The 19108-nt window shown below is 42.3% G+C and overlaps 1 pseudogene; it reads left to right on the top strand.

The window, feature by feature from the left end:
- LOC103649715 (shaggy-related protein kinase beta-like) overlaps positions 1–2361 on the top strand; it is a 28564-nt pseudogene extending 26203 nt beyond the window's left edge.
- The last annotated feature ends 16747 nt before the right edge of the window (positions 2362–19108 follow it).

Here is a 19108-nt window from a genome sequence, read left to right as displayed (position 1 = left end):
CTCTGATACCATGTGGAATTTTGGTGTGTGTTAATCTCCCACAGCACCACTCTCTTTTCCATTATACTTTACCACTTTACAAATAGACCCTTCAACTTGTTCATAATACACCAACAGTCTTCCAGGTTAGTTGCAACAACTCCTGACTTAGATATGTTTTATTATGCAGCTATCTGTGGTATTGCTATCCTAGCAGTTTTCATGTTTTAGGTCTTTCATAGCTTGTGTGCCAAGGGCCTTTTTGTAATCAGATGCCTCTCCTAATTTGCAATGCCATTTGACCTGTTCATAGGCCAAGTGTTTGGAAACGGGTGAGACTGTTGCCATAAAGAAGGTTCTTCAAGACAAGCGTTACAAGAACCGCGAACTGCAGACCATACGCCTCCTTGACCACCCTAATGTTGTTGCTTTGAAGCATTGCTTCTTTTCAACAACTGAGAAGGATGAGCTTTATCTAAATTTGGTCCTTGATTATGTTCCGAAGATAGTTCATCGAGTTGTGAAACATCACAACAAGATGCACCAACACATGCCACTTATTTATGTGAAGCTTTATATGTACCAGGTAATATTTTGTCCCTTCCTCTTGGCTATTGCTTTAGTTGTACTTAACTTATTTTTTTGGACTCAGAATGTTTATTGCTGCAGCTAAAAAAGCTATTGTCTTTTGACCTAAATATTGGCTGCCTCTGATGGATGCGCCAGTTCTTTTTTCGTATTGATTTTGTATTGGTTTTTGGCAGATATGTAGAGCATTGGCTTACATTCATGGTACTATCGGTGTCTGCCAGAGATATTAAGCCACAAAATCTTTTGGTATGCTGGAGATTCTTCTATTTTGCTCCTGTATCATTTTCAGATGAAATTGTTTGGTACTTAGAAATTGATTTTCAAACTTCAGTACAGGTGAACCCACACACCCACCAGCTTAAACTATGTGACTTTGGTAGTGCAAAAGTTCTGGTCAAGGGGGAACCAAACATATCATACATCTGCTCGCGATACTATAGGGCTCCAGAGCTCATATTTGGTGCCACTGAGTATACCACAGCGATTGACATTTGGTCTGCTGGTTGTGTTCTTGCTGAGCTTATGCTAGGGCAGGTATGGTGTCTTCGATATTTATTGGCATGTTTATTTTTTCAAGTAAAAAAAAAGTCTTTTGAGTTCACATTTTCTTACAAGAACTATTTCAACAGCCTTTGTTTCCAGGTGAAAGTGGTGTGGACCAACTCGTAGAAATCATCAAGGTAGTTATCAATTTTACAAATTTGTAAACTATCTTCTGCATAGACATAAATTTTGATCACGCTTGATTTGATTTTGCATCGCAGGTCCTTGGTACTCCAACAAGGGAAGAAATTAAATGCATGAACCCGAATTGCACAGAGTTTAAGTTCCCACAAATCAAAGCACACCCATGGCACAAGGTGTAATTTTTTCTACATTTTTTATAATGTTCTAAAAAAACTGTTGCTACTGGTTTACTAATTGCCTTTTTGGATATTTTATCTTTCAGGTATTCAACAAAAGGATGCCGCCAGAAGCTGTTGATCTGGTCTCTCGGCTACTCCAGTACTCCCCAAATCTGAGATGCACTGCTGTAAGTGCATGTCATGTTGTACATTACATGACAGAAATACACATCATTAGCCCTGTGCGCCAGTTCTTGCATTAGCCCTGTCGACTTCATGGTTTTCTAACATTTTTATGAATCTTTTTGTCCAGGTGGAGGCGCTTGTCCACCCATTCTTTGACGAGCTTCGAGATCCTAATACTCGTCTTCCAAATGGCCGCTTCCTGCCACCCCTTTTCAACTTCAAGCCTCACGGTATGTTTCATGCCTACTCGTTTCAGCATTATTGTCGATGCTGTTACAGCCAGCTAGATGTATATCTCCAAGTTTGTTCTTTGTATATCCACCAGCTCACATGCTTCTGCCACTTCTGTTCTGCAGAATTGAAAGGAGTCCCAGCAGACATTGTTGCGAGATTGGTTCCAGAACATGCGAAGAAGCAATGCTCTTATGTTGGATCGTGAGATGACCGTGCCTTGGGACTGGAACCTGAGGTTGCAATCGTGCATTTCCCCTGGTATGTTGGATGATCTTGAGGCATGCGAGCCTGTCGTTGAAGATGCAAGGTTACCTACTTTACGACGTACGCCAATGCGACCTGTGTAGCTGTGAGTAGTCTAATGTTGCAGTGACATGTAATGGCGCACCCCCGTCCTACTAACAGATGCTTACTGGAGATTGCCATAGCTGATCTTGTAATTTGTTATAGGGCAGTATGAATATATTTATGGTAGCTTGAATCTATTTGTGGATTCACTTCGTTTTTCCATGTTTCCTTGTCTCCAGACCTGGACTGGACTGCTATCGGTTTTTGTTTCAGAATTCCTAGCTACCTGTTGCCTAGTGCCTCCCAGCTTGCTCCTGTCGATTATTTGCACACTGGCGATGGTACCTGTTCTTGATTGTTGCCGAAAAACCTTTTGGTTGAGATGTAGTACATTGTTATTTGATCAGTCTGGAAGTATGCTGATTTGATCGCTCTTATCAGGGACGAAGCCAGATAACAAAGTCATTGGGCAGTTCCACTAATCATCATCTAAATACACTAGTTAACAATATATTTGTATAGTAATTTCTAAATTTTATAGGGGTCAGCTGACCCAACAAAACCCCCTAGCTCTGCCCTGGCTCTTATCAGAAACTTGCACTATTGCAGCGTTTGAGACGACTGAGGAAATGTGACGCGCGCAGATGCTGGTTCGCAGGACTTCTTTTGCTCCTTCGGGAGAGGGAGGAGTCATAAACTGAAGCTCCGGTTTGTAGAAAAATGGCTTCTCGTGAAATGTTTGGTATAGTTCTTCGGTTTCTAAAAACTGCTCTTCGTGAAATGGAGTATGGTGGGCTGTTTTATCGAAGTTGGCTGGGGCGCTAGGCACGTATAACCCAATTAAATGAGACATTTTTTGAGAGACCTCTAGGGAGTTAAGTGAAAAAATAAGGAATGGGCTTTTGTGAAAAGTCTGTCTCTACATAATTCTCTATGCATAATATATCTTAAATGTATTTACTAGACGAGTGACCGTGCGTTGCAACGGTGACATATGATACCACGGTAACTTATACACAAAATGTGTGTTATACTGTTATGAGAAAATATTTCATAATCCATTTGTGATTCTGGTCATACATAAATTTTGTTATTTTAATCTAGTTGTTTCACCATTACATTGCAACCACCAGTATCATGCAGACTTTGATATATGCCACGATTTCTATGGTCTCATCATTGGAGAGCACGCCTTACGCCTGCCGGAAGAAGTCCCCTCGTACATCGTCAGTCATCAGACACAAACCACCATATACGCTTGCTCAAACAAAAAAAGCAAGTGTGTGTTTGTGAAGACAATTAAAGGCAGACCAGTACAAAAAGCTACACCGACGGTGGGAAGAATGACAAAATGATCATTGTTGTCGGTCCTCCTCTACATCACCTCGGGCGTCGAGATGACGCCACCGTCCATTATATAGTAGTCGTCGAACGCGCGCGACATGGCGAGTACCGATGACTCTTGGCTAGGCTGCCAGACGAAGTGCATCTCGGGCTCATCAGCAAGGTAGTACACCTGGCCATTGCACCACCGGATACGCTACTACTCTACATACATCATATTCGAGGACACTCACACAACGTCAGCAACGACCGTCGTCCCAGCGCACAAGAATTCATGGTCGGTCAGTAGCGACTTACATGGCAGGTTGGGCTTCAGATGGACGATGAGCTGGACGGCGTGATAGCGCCGTCGTTGGATGTGATGTTCAGACCAACCCGAGAGTCACCGACGTTGGCAACGACCATGAGGTCCCTTGTTTGATGATGGACAACGCGGTGCAGCCGCTCTGGATCGCGTTCAAGCAGCGGCTGCGTCGGAGCTTGTCATACACAGCGGCCCATGCGGCCACGTAGGACTGCTTCTAGAGGTCGAACTGACAGTCATCAAGCTTCTTCTCGTCATCGATGAGCGACGCCAACGTGAGCGCTTCCTGCTAGTGGTGTTTGTTCGGGGTTTCCAAGCAAGAAACATAGATTCATCCTTGGCGTTGGTTTATGAAAATGACTCACAAGTCAGATCCATGGAAAAAATATTATGGAGAATAAATGTCACACATTCAAAAAAATTGAAAACATTATTCAAACAAAAGAAATTGCATGGAAGGCTCTTCTTTAAATACTACTCCTTCCATCTAAAAATATAATTCAAGAATCTTGGTGATACTTATCTACTACTACGCATTGTGTAAGGGTAGCAGGTGGACTCGGAGATAGATGTAGTAGATGTTTTTTCTGTCATAGATGTAGACATAAACACATATGTGGTGTAGTGGTAGCTACTACTCGCATTTCTCTGAGAGGTCGTGGGTTTGAATCCTTTTGGGGTCATTTGTGTTTTTTAATTTTAGCTATACGTCGTGGGTTCGAATCCTCTTGGGGCCATTTGTGTTTTTTAATTTTAGCTATACGTGGGTTGTACGTGCGAATGAGAATGAGAATGTGCTTTGCGGGGATGGGATGAGAAAGTCAGAACATGGGAATGGACTGTGCGTGGAGAAGGGAATGTGAAAGGCAGAACTGGCAGAACACGGAATGACAGACTACTGTTGTAGCCTTAATAAGTAGTAGAGATTATTAGTGGTTTAAGGTTGTATCATGCAGTCTGTTAGAGTAATACCAACCCTCCACGTCATTCAGTTTCTATAGCATTAATTTAGCTGCCACATAGGCTAAAAGATGATGTGACAAGCAATTAAAAGAAGAAAGAGTAATAAACTGAGTCTTGCATATGTAACACCCCGGATTCCACAAAACACCCCGTAATGCTATTGAACTACACTTCTGACATCTATATATAAAATTTCGGCAGCATCTCCTTTGCAAAATTGCATAAATGAGGGGGCAACAATGTATAAACATATATCATGATAAAAACATACTAAGTATTATTAATCGGCTAGCAAAGGAAAGTTAAACATATGACATGAACTGAATTAACCAGTGCGCATGACTAGTTAAAAAAACAAACTTCCTTTGACAACAAGTTTCTAATTAAATCATGGCTGCGCCTGAGCAGCGTTATTATGAGAGTGAAAGTGGACGTGCTGCTACTCCCCTCATTCCAACATGTATCAAACACCTGTATTGAGTAATGCAAGAGTGAGATGACACATCTCATCAAGTAAAATAATATCAAACTGTTTAACCACACAAGAATATTGTTTTACCACCACTTGATTTCACAACCTTCTTATTACGAAGGTGCGCCACGTATACAACGTACAACACACCTAGCTACCACACCTCGCAGGTAGAAACCACAATAGTAACATAGTAATGTCACACTTCATATATACCTCATGAGTGCAAATGTCTGTAAATGCAAGGATGACTTCTACCTTCATACCTCTAAGGATATGAAGCCGCATCGTACCCCTCCTCGGGCAACGTACGATGCTAAAAAATGTACTGGTACGGTCAGACCATAAGATCACGACATAACTTCAAATGCAAGATGAATGATGCGATGTGCATGACATGCCTACAACACTTCATATAACGTGATTCAAAAAGATACTTCAACTTCATCCAAGATGGGAATCAACCACATATATCATTACCAAATCATGATCATCCACAATATTAGACAATTGAGAATTAATACTTTTGAACAAATAAAATTCATCATAGAATTCAATGGTTAACATATTTAAAACTTATGCATGCTCAATGATAGTGAATAGGATGCAAACCAAACGGTAGCAACCAAGACTGTATTTACTTGCCTTCACCGAGAATTTGGAATGGTACTAAGTACGATCCGGAAGTCCACCACCTGTTTTTGACACACACCTTAGTGCATAAATTCACATAACAAACTCTAATAAACAACGCCGCACCTACGCACAATTTCAACCCGTTGCAAACAACAACTCTCCCCATCACCACCAAATTGCAGCGACGCTGTTTGATAATTTCATAACTTTAAAATTATAATAGCAGTGATATCAATCAAAAACTCCGGAAGCATCTACATAAAATTCCCCACAAATTTTGTATTCAAAAGATAATTAAATTCCCACATCTACTTAGCCCAAAATCGTCCACAAGATACATTCTGCAATCTGTTTTTAGACAGCAACCTAGCCGGGTTCAAACAGCGATATCTCCTAATGCATAACTCCGAATCGAGCGCATAAGTACTCGTTGGAAAGGTGTGACAAGGCTCTAAATGATTCTCATACTGATTATCACTAATTTTTCACGAAAAATCCCCAGAAACTGCTAATACTACTGTTGTTCGCCCACATGCAGAAATCTGTTTTTTTTGGACAGCAACATACCCGGATTCGAACAGCGATATCTCCTAAAATATAACTCCGAATCGAGCGCAAAAGTACTCGTTGGAAAGGTATGACAAAGCTATACATGATTCTCCCACTGATCCCCAATAATTACCCACGAAAAATTCCCAGAAATCACTAGAATTACTGTTATTCGTCCACCCACAAAATTTCAGGACAACACCTCTACCAATTCGCATAGGTAAACATATAATCAATTGGATTACAGCACAATTAAACAAGATACAATCTCAAAATCACCTTGAATCCACCCCCTTTCCTCCCTTCTTCCCTCCACCAAAATCCAATTGGAGACTTGCACCAACGCGACGTAGATCCGAGCGGGAAAGGAATGGCACCTTGGAGAGAAGGCTTGAGGAGGGGGCAGCTAGGGTTTGATGAGGGAGGTGGGTGGCAGCTGCAAATGGGTGGAGGAGTGAGAGGGGGGTGGCGTCCAAGGCTAGAGAGAGGGGGCGGCTGCACAAGAGAAAGGGGAGGGGCGGCTGAAAAATCCCAAGGGATTAGGGGAGGGGCGGCTAGGGTTAGGGGGAACTAGTGGGCCGGATCAAGAACCACGACCCAATTCGTTCACACATCAACCCCGACCCCAGCGCATGAGTCTGACCAAAAAATCTACTATTTTACTGGTGAATGCTTCCCCAAAAATTCCCAACCCCAAAAGTGTACCACCCGAAAGAAAGAAGGGAAAAAAGAAACAAGGAAAGAATAAACTCCAACTTCTCTTCTTTGCAAACTGGGTATCACACTCTACCCCCTTGAAAAGAATTCGACCTCGAATTCTGACTCTTCTATCAGAACGACAAAACAAAAGATCAGCAACGACAAAAACTCACGCCATAACGAAAAGTTCGGGGTACTTCTGCCGCATCAGCTCCTCGAGCTCCAAGGATTCTAGGATACACAGCAGACGACTCTAGAGTCAGGTCTTGCTACACGGGAATCGACTCTAGCTCGATTTATTGATCTGGATTCCGCAAATACTTTCTCAACATAGAGACATGGAATACATGGTGTACTCTGATCATAGACTCCGATAAATGCATGTGCTAAGCCAAACTGCCAACTCGGGCTAAGATAGTAGACGATCCTATATACCTCGGACAAAGCTTTCCTGACACCAAATCAACATTGACACATGCAAGTACTTCAATGAATATATATATGAACGCAATACATACAGTGCTCCAATAGCCTAAACCAAACCTATCCAAACAAGAGTAACTTCAAAAGATCAATTTAATGCTTGCATATTTCTGGACAGCAGCACAACAGTTATTTTTTTTGCTCATAACTCACCAAAATATGCATCCAAAAGTAGTAAACTAGGACTTTATGGAAAGCTTAAAAAGTCCACTATAACCTTGGTATTATCATCACCACAAGATTTGACACTTAGAAAGGCCAAACAATGCGAAACGTAAATTTTGTCCAGACTTGGACAGAATTCAACTACTCACTGCAAAAAACCATAATTAGAGTCTCAGTCATCCAATTCAGGCGCTCCTAGACTTTTTAGAAAGCTAGTAAAATTGTCTATATTTCATTTCTAAACATATCAGGTTAATTCAATGCATATCAAGATCAAAAGACATAAGAAAGGCTTTGCTGTTTAAATTTGGACAGATTCAAAGATTCCACTTAAAACAGTTGTAGCTTAACTTATAGGTCACCAAAAAGGGTGATCCAAAATTTGTTGGAAAGCTTAAGGGAAGTACTACCACTTCATTATAATTTATAATAACTGATTCGAAGTTTAACTTGGGCAAACAAGGTCAGTTTCGAAATCTGTACAGAATCTGGACAGATTCCAAGACTAGACTTGAGAAAATCATAACTCCCAAGCTACTAGACCTATGGTCATGAAATGTTTACACAAGTAAGATGAAGAAGTTGGCTACAACTTTTATATACAACACCTCTACAGAAAACATGGTTTAATTCATTGAACTAGCTGCATAACCAAAACTGGTCATGCAGTCCCAAACAACAAGCAATAGATTTATTCAGGTTCTATACTCTTCTAAGGTTAAGTGTTCATCGAAGGACTAATAAATTTAGGTTCTTCATTACGAGATACTTAGATCCAACATAAGGATAGAAGCAATATGCTAACTTTTTAAATCATTTTAAGCCTGATCTCACATCATGCAAGCAAGAATCGATTTAAGCATACTATGCCTGCCCATATATCCATCCAAGCACATTCTATACATTATATCCTCCCATCGAAGAACTCTTTTTTTTAATTATACTATGCATATATATCCATCCAATAACTCACACAATCTGCATCTCAACCTAGACTTCACACGATGTAACTATTTCATACTTACGCAATCACACCAAGACCAGAAAACATGGCTTCACAACAATACGCACTGGCCTATTCAAATGTCTCTCGCTATCTCTGTGTTTCAGCCCACGCTCCGCATATACATAAACAAGATAACTATCACAACCACTACGTCTATTCCCTCTCACCATACAATGTAATTAACATGGATTGCGAAAGAGCTCACCATAACTAAACCAAACTTCCATGGAAATATCCCTAAATAGAAAATTGACAATCAATAGCACAAACGTTCATTCTGTTTCTACCTCTTTCACTATAAAATCAATGATAACAAAGAAATATTGTAAAATCATCTAAACTTCATGATCTACAACTTTCGTATTCAAAGGATAAACAAAGTTTTATTTTATCTCCCATTTTTAATTTGACTTGTAAGGCGACATACATGATCTGCCACCAGAACCTGACGGAACATGACCCATAAATTCAAAACCTCATAAGCTCTGCATCTAACAAAATTTTGCAAATATAAACTCATTGGAAAGATTATAACATTCCCTAAAACTTTTATTATAATGAGTGTCTCGGAATTGGTTTCCAAACCGATAAAACAATGCAACTGCTTTGTTGTAAAACTGATAGGATAGAAACAATGGACAGCTAAAGTTCAAAATCCTATAGCTCCTGCTATACTCAACTTAAAACTACAACAAACACGCGTTGGAAAAGTTTGGAAATTGTCCACGACTTTTGCAATAAAGTTGCACCCAAATTTATCTTTATAGCCCTCAACTCTGCATGACCTACAGCTAAACTCAGCCTAAGATACTGCACATCAGAGATTCGACTTATATTCGGACAACCACCTCTCCCAATCTATTTAACAGACAATTACAAGTAAATACCCATTAAAAGGTACTAAGAAAAACTAAAAGTTTTGCTTAAAGAGAATTCCCAAATTTGGGCTCTGAAACTATCAAAACGCGGTCGATTTATTGGTGGTTTTAACGACACCTAAAGTCAGACACAACAGTGCAACAACTTCAGAGTAGCCTAACTCCAATTATATGCAATGAAAATTACAAACCAATACTCTTTGGAAAGATCATGAAATTACTAAAACTTTCTGAAAGTCGCCTAGAGGGGGGGTGAATAGGGCGAATCTGAAATTTACAAACTTTAAGCACAACTACAAGCTGGGGTTAGCGTTAGAAATATAAACGAGTCCGAAAGAGAGGGCAAAAACAAATCACAAGAAAATAAAGCGGATGACACGGTGATTTGTTTTACCGAGGTTCGGTTCTTGCAAACCTACTCCCTGTTGAGGTGGTCACAAAGACCGGGTCTCTTTCAACCCTTTCCCTCTCTCAAACGGTCACTTAGACCGAGTGAGCTTCTCTTCTCAATCAAACGGGACACTAAGTCCCCACAAGGACCACCACACAATTGGTGTCTCTTGCCTTGGTTATAATTGAGTTGAAATCAAGAAAGAATGAAGAAGAAAAGCAATCCAAGCGCAAGAGCTTAAATGGACACAAGTGTCTCTCTCTCACTAGTCACTATTTGATTGGAATGATCTCGGACTTGGGAGAGGATTTGATCTTTTTGTTTGTGTCTTGTATTGAATGTTATAGCTCTTGTATGAGGTGTTAAGACTGAAAACTTGGATGCAATGAATGGTGGGTGGTTGGGGTTATTTATAGTCCCAACCACCAAAGGAGCCGTTGGTGGAGGCTGCTGTCGCATGGCGCACCGGAAAGTCCGGTGCGCCAGCCACGTCACCCGACCGTTAGGGTTCGACCGTTGGAGCTTCTATCTTCTGGGCCACCGGACAGTCACTGTTCACTGTCCGGTGCGCCTTCTGGCGCTGCTCTGACTTCTGCGCGCACTGTAGCGCATTAACTGCTCTCTGCAGACGACCGTTGGCGCGAAGTAGCTGTTGCTCCGCTGGCGCACCGGACAGTCCGGTGCTACACCGGACAGTCCGGTGAATTATAGGGGAGCGGCTCCCAGAATTTCCGAAGGTGGTAAGTTCAGACTGGAATTCCCTGGTGCACCGGACACTGTCCGGTGGCACACCGGACAGTCCGGTGCGCCAGACCAGGGCACAGTTCGGTTGTCTTTTGCTCTGTTTATTTGAACCCTTTCTTGGTCTTTTTATTGGTTTGTTGTGAACCTTTGGCACCTGTAAAACTTATAATCTAGAGCAAACTAGTTAGTCCAATTATTTGTGTTGGGCAATTCAACCACCAAAATCAACTAGGAAGAGGTGTAAGCCTATTTCCCTTTCAATCTCCCCTTTTTGGTGATTGATGCCAACACAAACCAAAGCAAATGTAAAAGTGCAGAATTGAACTAGTTTGCATAATGTAAGTGCAAAGGTTGCTTGGAATGAAACCAATAATTATTTCTGCTTGATATGCATGGATGGCTTTTCTCTTTATTTAACATTTTGGACCACGCTTGCACCACTTGTTTTGTTTTGCAATGTTTTGGAAATTATTTTTCAAAAATCTTTTGCAAATAGTCAAAGGTATATGAATAAGATTTTGAAAAGCATTTTCAAGATTTGAAATTTTCTCCCCCTGTTTCAAATGCTTTTCCTTTGACTAAACAAAACTCCCCTTAATGAAATCCTCCTCTTAGTGTTCAAGAGGGTTTTAGATATTAATTTTGAAGAGGGTATACCAATTTGAAATTATATCAGAAATAATATACCAATAGAAAAATCTTTTCTTAACACAAATTTGAAAGACTATATTTTTGAAATTAATGGTGGTGCGGTCCTTTTGCTTTGGGCTAATACTTTCTCCCCCTTTGGCATGAATTGCCAAAAACGGATACTTGAGTGAAATATAAGCCCTTTACATTCTCTCCCTTTGGCAAATAATATATGAGTGAAGATTATACCAAATTGGAGAGCGTTGCGGAGCGACGGCGAAGGATGAATAATTCGATGGAGTGGAGTGGAAGCCTTTGTCTTCGCCGAAGACTCCTTTTCCCTTTCAATCTATGACTTAGCATAAAATGCACTTGAAACCACATTAGTCATAGCAAATGAAAGAGAGATGATCAAAGGTGTATAAATGAGCTATGTGTGCAAAATATCAATCAAAATTCCTAGAATCGAGAATATTTAGCTCATGCCTAAGTTTGGTAAAAGTTTGCTCATCTAATGGCTTGGTAAAGATATCGGCTAATTGTTCTTTAGTGTTAATATATGCAATCTCGATATCCCCCTTTTGTTGGTGATCCCTCAAAAAATGATACCGAATGACTATGTGTTTAGTGCGGCTATGCTCAACGGGATTATCCGCCATGCGGATTGCACTCTCATTATCACATAGAAGAGGAACTTTGGTTAGTTTGTAACCATAGTCCCTGAGGGTTTGCCTCATCCAAAGCAATTGCACGCAACAATGGCCTGCGGCAATATACTCGACTTCGGCAGTAGAAAGAGCGACAGAATTTTGCTTATTTGAAGCCCAAGACACCAGAGATCTTCCCAAGAACTGGCAAGTCCCTGATGTGCTCTTTCTATTAATTTTACACCCTGCCCAATCAACATCTGAATATCCAATTAAATCAAAAGTGGATCCCCTATGGTACCAAAGACCAAACTTAGGAGTATAAACTAAATATCTCAAGATTCGTTTTACGGCCCTAAGGTGAACTTCCTTAGGATCAGCTTGGAATCTTGCACACATGCATACGGAAAGCATAATATCCGGTCGAGATGCACATAAATAAAGTAAAGAACCTATCATCGACCGGTATACCTTTTGATCTACGGATTTACCTCCCGTGTCGAGGTCGAGATGCCCATTAGTTCCCATGGGTGTCTTGATGGGCTTGGCATCCTTCATCCCAAACTTTGCAAGAATGTCTTGAATGTACTTCGTTTGGCTAATGAAGGTGCCCTCTTGGAGTTGCTTCACTTGAAATCCTAAGAAATACTTTAACTCCCCCATCATAGACATCTTAAATTTTTGAGTCATGATCCTACTAAACTCTTCACATGTAGATTCGTTAGTAGACCCAAATATGATATCATCAACATAAATTTGGCATACAAAAAATCATTCACAAGTGTTTTAGTAAATAGAGTAGGATCGACTTTTCCGACTTTGAAGCAATTAGCGATAAGAAAATCTCTTAGGCATTCATACCATGCTCTTGGGGTCTGCTTGAGCCCATAAAGCGCCTTAGAGAGTTTGTAAACATGGTTAGGGTACTCACTATCTTCAAAGCCGGGAGGTTGCTCAACATAGACCTCCTCCTTGATTGGTCCATTGAGGAAGGCACTCTTCACGTCCATTTGATAAAGCTTGAAGCCATGGTAAGTAGCATAGGCAAGTAATATACGAATTGATTCTAGCCTAGCTACGGGTGCATAGGTTTCACCGAAATCCAAACCTTCGACTTGTGAATAACCCTTGGCCACAAGTCGGGCTTTGTTCCTTGTCACCACACCATGCTCATCTTGTTTGTTGCAGAAGACCCACTTGGTTCCTACAACATTTTGGTTAGGACGTGGAACTAAATGTCATACCTCATTCCTCGTGAAGTAGTTGAGCTCCTCTTGCATTGCCACCACCCAATCCGAATCCTTTAATGCATCTTCTACCCTGTATGGCTCAATAGAAGACACAAATGAGTAATGTTCACAAAAATGAGCAACACAAGATCGATTAGTTACCCCCTTATGAATATCGCCGAGGATGGAGTTCACGGGGTGATCTCGTTGTATTGCTTGGTGGACTCTTGGGTGTGGCGGTCTTGGACCCTCATCATCTTCCTTGTCTTGATCATTAGCATCTCCCCCTTGATCATTGCCCACCTCTTGAGGTGGCTCATCTTCTTGATCTTCATCTTCATCCTCTTTGAAAGGGAAATGTGCCCCTGGGCCATTTCTAAGTATTTTGGTGATTGAGTGCCAACGCAAGTGCTTAAATGTGAATCTATGCACATGGATGAACAAAGTGCAAATCACAAGTAAAGGTATGTTTCTAAGCCTTAGTACATTGGTTTTGTGTACTAATATATTTGTCTAAGTGTTAGAAACAGAGAGAAGAAGAAAAGGAGAATGTTGGCTGTGTACAGCCAACAGGGTGTTTCGGTCTGGGGCACCGGACTGTCCGGTGGTGCACCGGACAGTGTCCGGTGCGCCAGGCTGCCTCGACCTGAAGACGCCGCTCTCAGGAATTTGCCGACGGCGTACGGCTAAAATTCAACGGACTGTCCGGTGTGCACCGGACTGTCCGGTGAGCCAACGGTCGGCCGAGCCAACGGTCGGCCGCGGAATCTGCGCGCGACACGTGGTCTGGCCAACGGTCGGAAGGAGGCACCGGACTGTCCGGTGTGCACCGGACTGTCCGGTGCGCCAGATCTGCAACGGTCAGCAACGGTCGGCTGCGCCTGTTAAGGAAAGAAATCGGGCACCGGACAGTGTCTGGTGTGCACCGGACTGTCTGGTGCGCCCGACGACAGAAGGCAAGGATGGCCTTCCAGATTTGTTCTCAACGGCTCCTAGCTGCCTTGGGGCTATAAAAGGGACCCCTAGGCGCATGGAGGAGGACGACCAAGCATTCCTTGAGCACTCTTGATCACTCACACATCAATCTGGCGCACTTGTTCGTCATTCTAGTGATTTGAGCTCCGTTCTAGTGTGCTAGTCTCTTGAGCTCAAGTCTGGGTCTTGTGTGTGCGTATTCGCTGTGATCTTTGTGTGTGTGTGAGTTGCTAATCCCTCCCTTGCTCCGTGATTCTCTGTGAACATCTTTTGTAAGGGCGAGAGGCTCCAAGTTGTGGAGATTCCTCGCAAACGGGATTGAGAAAAGAAAAGAAAGAACACCGTGGTATTCAAGTTGATCATTGGATCACTTGAGAGGAGTTGAGTGCAACTCTCGTCCGTTGGGACGCCACAACGTGGAGTAGGCAAGTTTTGTACTTGGCCGAACCACGGGATAACCACTGTGTCATCTCTGTGATTGATTTCTTGTGGTTATTGTGTTTTTGACTCCTCTCTAGCCACTTGGCCATAATTGTGCTAACACTTAACAAGTTTTTGTGGCTTAAGTTTTGAAGTTTTACAGGATCACCTATTCACCCCCCCTCTAGGTGCTCTCAATTGGTATCAGAGCCGTTCTCTTCAAGAAAGGGACTAACCGCCCGAAGAGATGGATCCTAAGGGGAAGGGAATCGTGATCAACGACAAGGAAAAGGAGTCCTTCGTCAACGAGCCCAAAGATGACAAGCCTACCGACTCCGGCTCGGGCCATAGACGGAAGGAAGGGAAGAAGAAGAAGACAAGGCGCATCAAGGAGATCGTCTACTACGACGACAGCGACGAATCTTCCTCTTCCCAAAAGGACAACGACTACGAGCAAAGGAAACCGGTTAATTCTAACTTTTCTTTTGACTACTCTCGTATTCCGCAAAGTTCAAATTCACATTTGCTTTCCATTCCACTTGGCAAGCCCCCACACTTTGATGGGGAGGACTACAGATTTTGGAGCCACAAAATGCGTAGTCACCTATTCTCTCTCCATCCTAGTATATGGGAGATTGTAGATAGTGGAATGCACTTTAATAGTTCGGATAGTCCTATATTCATTAATGAGCAAATCCATAAGAATGCACAAGCTACTATTGTTCTTCTAGCTTCATTGTGCAGGGATGAATATAACAAAGTGAGTGGCTTGGATAACGCCAAGCAAATCTGGGATACCCTCAAGATCTCTCATGAGGGAAATGACGCTACCTTGCTCACCAAAATGGAGTTGGTGGAGGGCGAGCTTGGACGGTTCGCGATGATAAGGGGCGAGGAGCCAACTCAAACATACAACCGGCTCAAGACCCTTATCAACAAAATAAGGAGCTACGGAAGCACGCGATGGACGGACCACGACGTCGTCCGACTAATGCTAAGGTCCTTTACCGTTCTTGATCCTCATTTGGTGAATAATATTCGTGAGAATCCCAGGTACACCAAAATGTCGCCCGAAGAAGTCTTAGGAAAATTCGTCAGCGGGCGAATGATGATCAAGGAGGCAAGGTACGTGGACGACGCCTTGAATGGACCGATCAACGAACCACAACCTTTTGCTCTCAAAGCAACAAGAAGCAAGGAGGCGCTACCTAGCAAGGTGGCACAAATTGAGGCGGTCGGACTTAATGATGAAGAGATGGCTCTCATCATCAAACGCTTCAAGACGGTGCTAAAGGGTCACAAGGGGCAGCCAAGCAAGACCAAGACGAAGGGGAAGCGCTCATGCTTCAAGTGCGGTAAGATTGGTCATTTTATCACTAACTGCCCCGATAATGATAGTGACCAGGAAAAGGGAAACAAGAGGGAAAAGAAGAAGCATTACAAGAAGGCAAAGGGGGAGGCGCATCTAGGCAAGGAGTGGGACTCGGATTGCTCCTCTTCCGACTCCGACAATGAAGGACTCGCCGCCACCGCCTTCAACAAATCAACCCTCTTCCCAAACGAGCGTCACACATGCCTTATGGCAAGGGAGAAGAAGGTATGTACTCGCAACTCTACCTATGCTTCTTCAAGTGAGGACGAATCTAGTGATGAGGATGAAGTAGATTATTCATGTTTGTTCAAGGGCTTAGATAGATCTAAGATAGACAAAATTAATGAATTAATTGATGCCTTGAATGAAAAGAATATACTTTTAGAAAAGCAAGAGGATTTGTTGTATGAAGAACATGATAAGTTTGTAGAGGCTCAAAAATCCCTTGCATTAGAAATTAAGAGGAATGAAATGCTTGCTTGTGAAGTGTCAACTTGCCATGATTCTATTTCTAACTTAAATAGCATAAACGATGATTTAAATGCTAAACTAGTAGAAGCAAATAAATCCAACTCTTGTGTTGAACATGTTGAAATTTGCACTAGGTGTAAGGATGTTGATATTAATGCCTGTAGTGAACACTTAGTTTCCATTTCAAAATTGAATGATGAATTAGCTAGTCTTAATGCCCAACTTAAGACTAGCAAGAGTGAATTTGAAAAACTAAAATTTGCAAGGGATGCCTACACTATTGGTAGACACCCCTCAATTAAGGATGGGCTTGGCTTCAAGAGGGAAGCCAAGAACTTAACAAGCCATAAGACTCCTATCTCCACCAAGGAGAAAGGGAAGGCTCCTATGGCTAATAGTGTTAAGAAGAATCATGCTTTCATGTACTATGATAGGAGGTACTCTAGAAATGCTTTTAGAGGTGATGATGTTTTTGATTCACATGCTTATGACTCTTATGCTATGACTACTTCTAGTTCTCATATGATGCATGGTAGAAATGTGTTTAGAAGAAATGTTGTTCACCAAATGCCTAGGAGAAATGTAGTTCATAATGCTCCTAGGAAAGTTGTGAATGAACCTTCTACAATTTATTGTGCTTTAAATGCTTCATTTGCTATTTGTAGAAAGGATAAGAAAATTGTTGCTAGGAAGTTAGGGGAAAAATGCAAGGGAGACAAAACTTGCATTTGGGTCCCTAAGGATATTTGCACTAACCTTGGAGGACCCAACATGAGTTGGGTACCTAAGTCCCAAGCCTAAATTTGCCTTGCAGGTTTATGCATCCGGGGGTTCAAGCTGGATTATCGACAGCGGATGCACAAACCATATGACGGGGGAGAAGAAGATGTTCACCTCCTACGTCAAGAATAAGGATTCCCAAGATTCAATTGTATTCGGTGATGGGAATCAAGGCAAGGTAAAAGGGTTAGGTAAAATTGCAATTTCTAATGAGCACTCTATCTCTAATGTGTTTTTAGTAGAGTCTCTTGGTTATAATTTGCTATCTGTTAGTCAATTATGCAACATGGGGTACAACTGTCTTTTTACAAATGTAGATGTGTCTGTCTTTAGAAGAAGTGATGGTTCACTAGCTTTTAAGGGTGTATTAGACGGCAAACTTTATTTAGTTGATTTTGCAAAAGAAGAGGCCGGTCTAGATGCATGCTTAATAGCTAAGACTAGCATGGGCTGGCTGTGGCATCGCCGCTTAGCACATGTGGGGATGAAGAACCTTCACAAGCTTCTAAAGGGAGAACACGTGATAGGTTTGACTAACGTTCAATTCGAAAAAGATAGACCTTGTGCAGCTTGTCAAGCAGGTAAACAAGTGGGAGGAGCACATCACAGCAAGAATGTGATGACCACTTCAAGACCTCTGGAGCTGCTGCATATGGATCTCTTCGGACCCGTCGCCTATCTGAGCATAGGAGGGAGTAAGTATGGTCTAGTTATTGTTGATGACTTTTCCCGCTTCACTTGGGTGTTCCTCTTGCAGGATAAGTCTGAAACCCAAGGGACCCTCAAGCGCTTCCTCAGGAGAGCTCAAAATGAGTTTGAGCTCAAGGTGAAGAAGATAAGGAGCGACAACGGGTCCGAGTTCAAGAACCTTCAAGTGGAGGAGTTCCTTGAAGAGGAAGGGATCAAGCACGAGTTCTCCGCTCCCTACACACCACAGCAAAATGGTGTGGTAGAGAGGAAGAATAGGACGCTCATCGACGTGGCGAGGACGATGCTAGGAGAGTTCAAGACCCCCGAGTGCTTTTGGACGGAAGCCGTGAACACAGCTTGCCACGCCATCAACAGGGTCTACCTTCATCGCCTCCTCAAGAAGACGTCGTATGAGCTACTAACCGGTAACAAACCCAATGTATCTTATTTTCGTGTATTTGGGAGCAAGTGCTACATTCTAGTGAAGAAGGGTAGAAATTCTAAGTTTGCTCCCAAAGCAGTAGAAGGGTTTTTATTAGGTTATGACTCAAATACAAAGGCGTATAGAGTCTTCAACAAATCATCGGGTTTGGTTGAAGTCTCTAGCGACGTTGTATTTGATGAGACTAATGGCTCTCCAAGAGAGCAAGTTGTTGATCTTGATGATGTAGATGAAGAAGATGTTCCAACGGCCGCTGTGCGCACCATGGCGATTGGTGATGTGCGACCACAGGAACACATGGAGCAAGATCAACCTTCTTCCTCAACTATGGTGCATCCCCCAACTCAAGACAATGAACAGGTTCATCATCAGGAGGCGTGTGATCAAGGGGGAGCACAAGATAATCATGTGATGGAGGAAGAAGCGCAACCGGCACCTCCAACCCAAGTTCGAGCGATGATTCAAAGGGATCATCCCGTCGACCAAATTCTGGGTGACATAAGCAAGGGAGTAACTACTCGATCTCGATTAGTTAATTTTTGTGAGCATTACTCCTTTGTCTCTTCTATTGAGCCTTTCAGGGTAGAAGAGGCCTTGCTAGATCCGGACTGGGTGTTGGCCATGCAGGAGGAGCTCAACAACTTCAAAAGGAATGAAGTTTGGACACTGGTGCCTCGTCCAAAGCAAAATGTTGT

Source organism: Zea mays, chromosome 3, assembly GCF_902167145.1.
Source record: "Zea mays cultivar B73 chromosome 3, Zm-B73-REFERENCE-NAM-5.0, whole genome shotgun sequence".
NCBI classification, from domain to species: domain Eukaryota; kingdom Viridiplantae; phylum Streptophyta; class Magnoliopsida; order Poales; family Poaceae; genus Zea; species Zea mays.
This window is presented reverse-complemented; position numbering and strand designations above follow the sequence as displayed.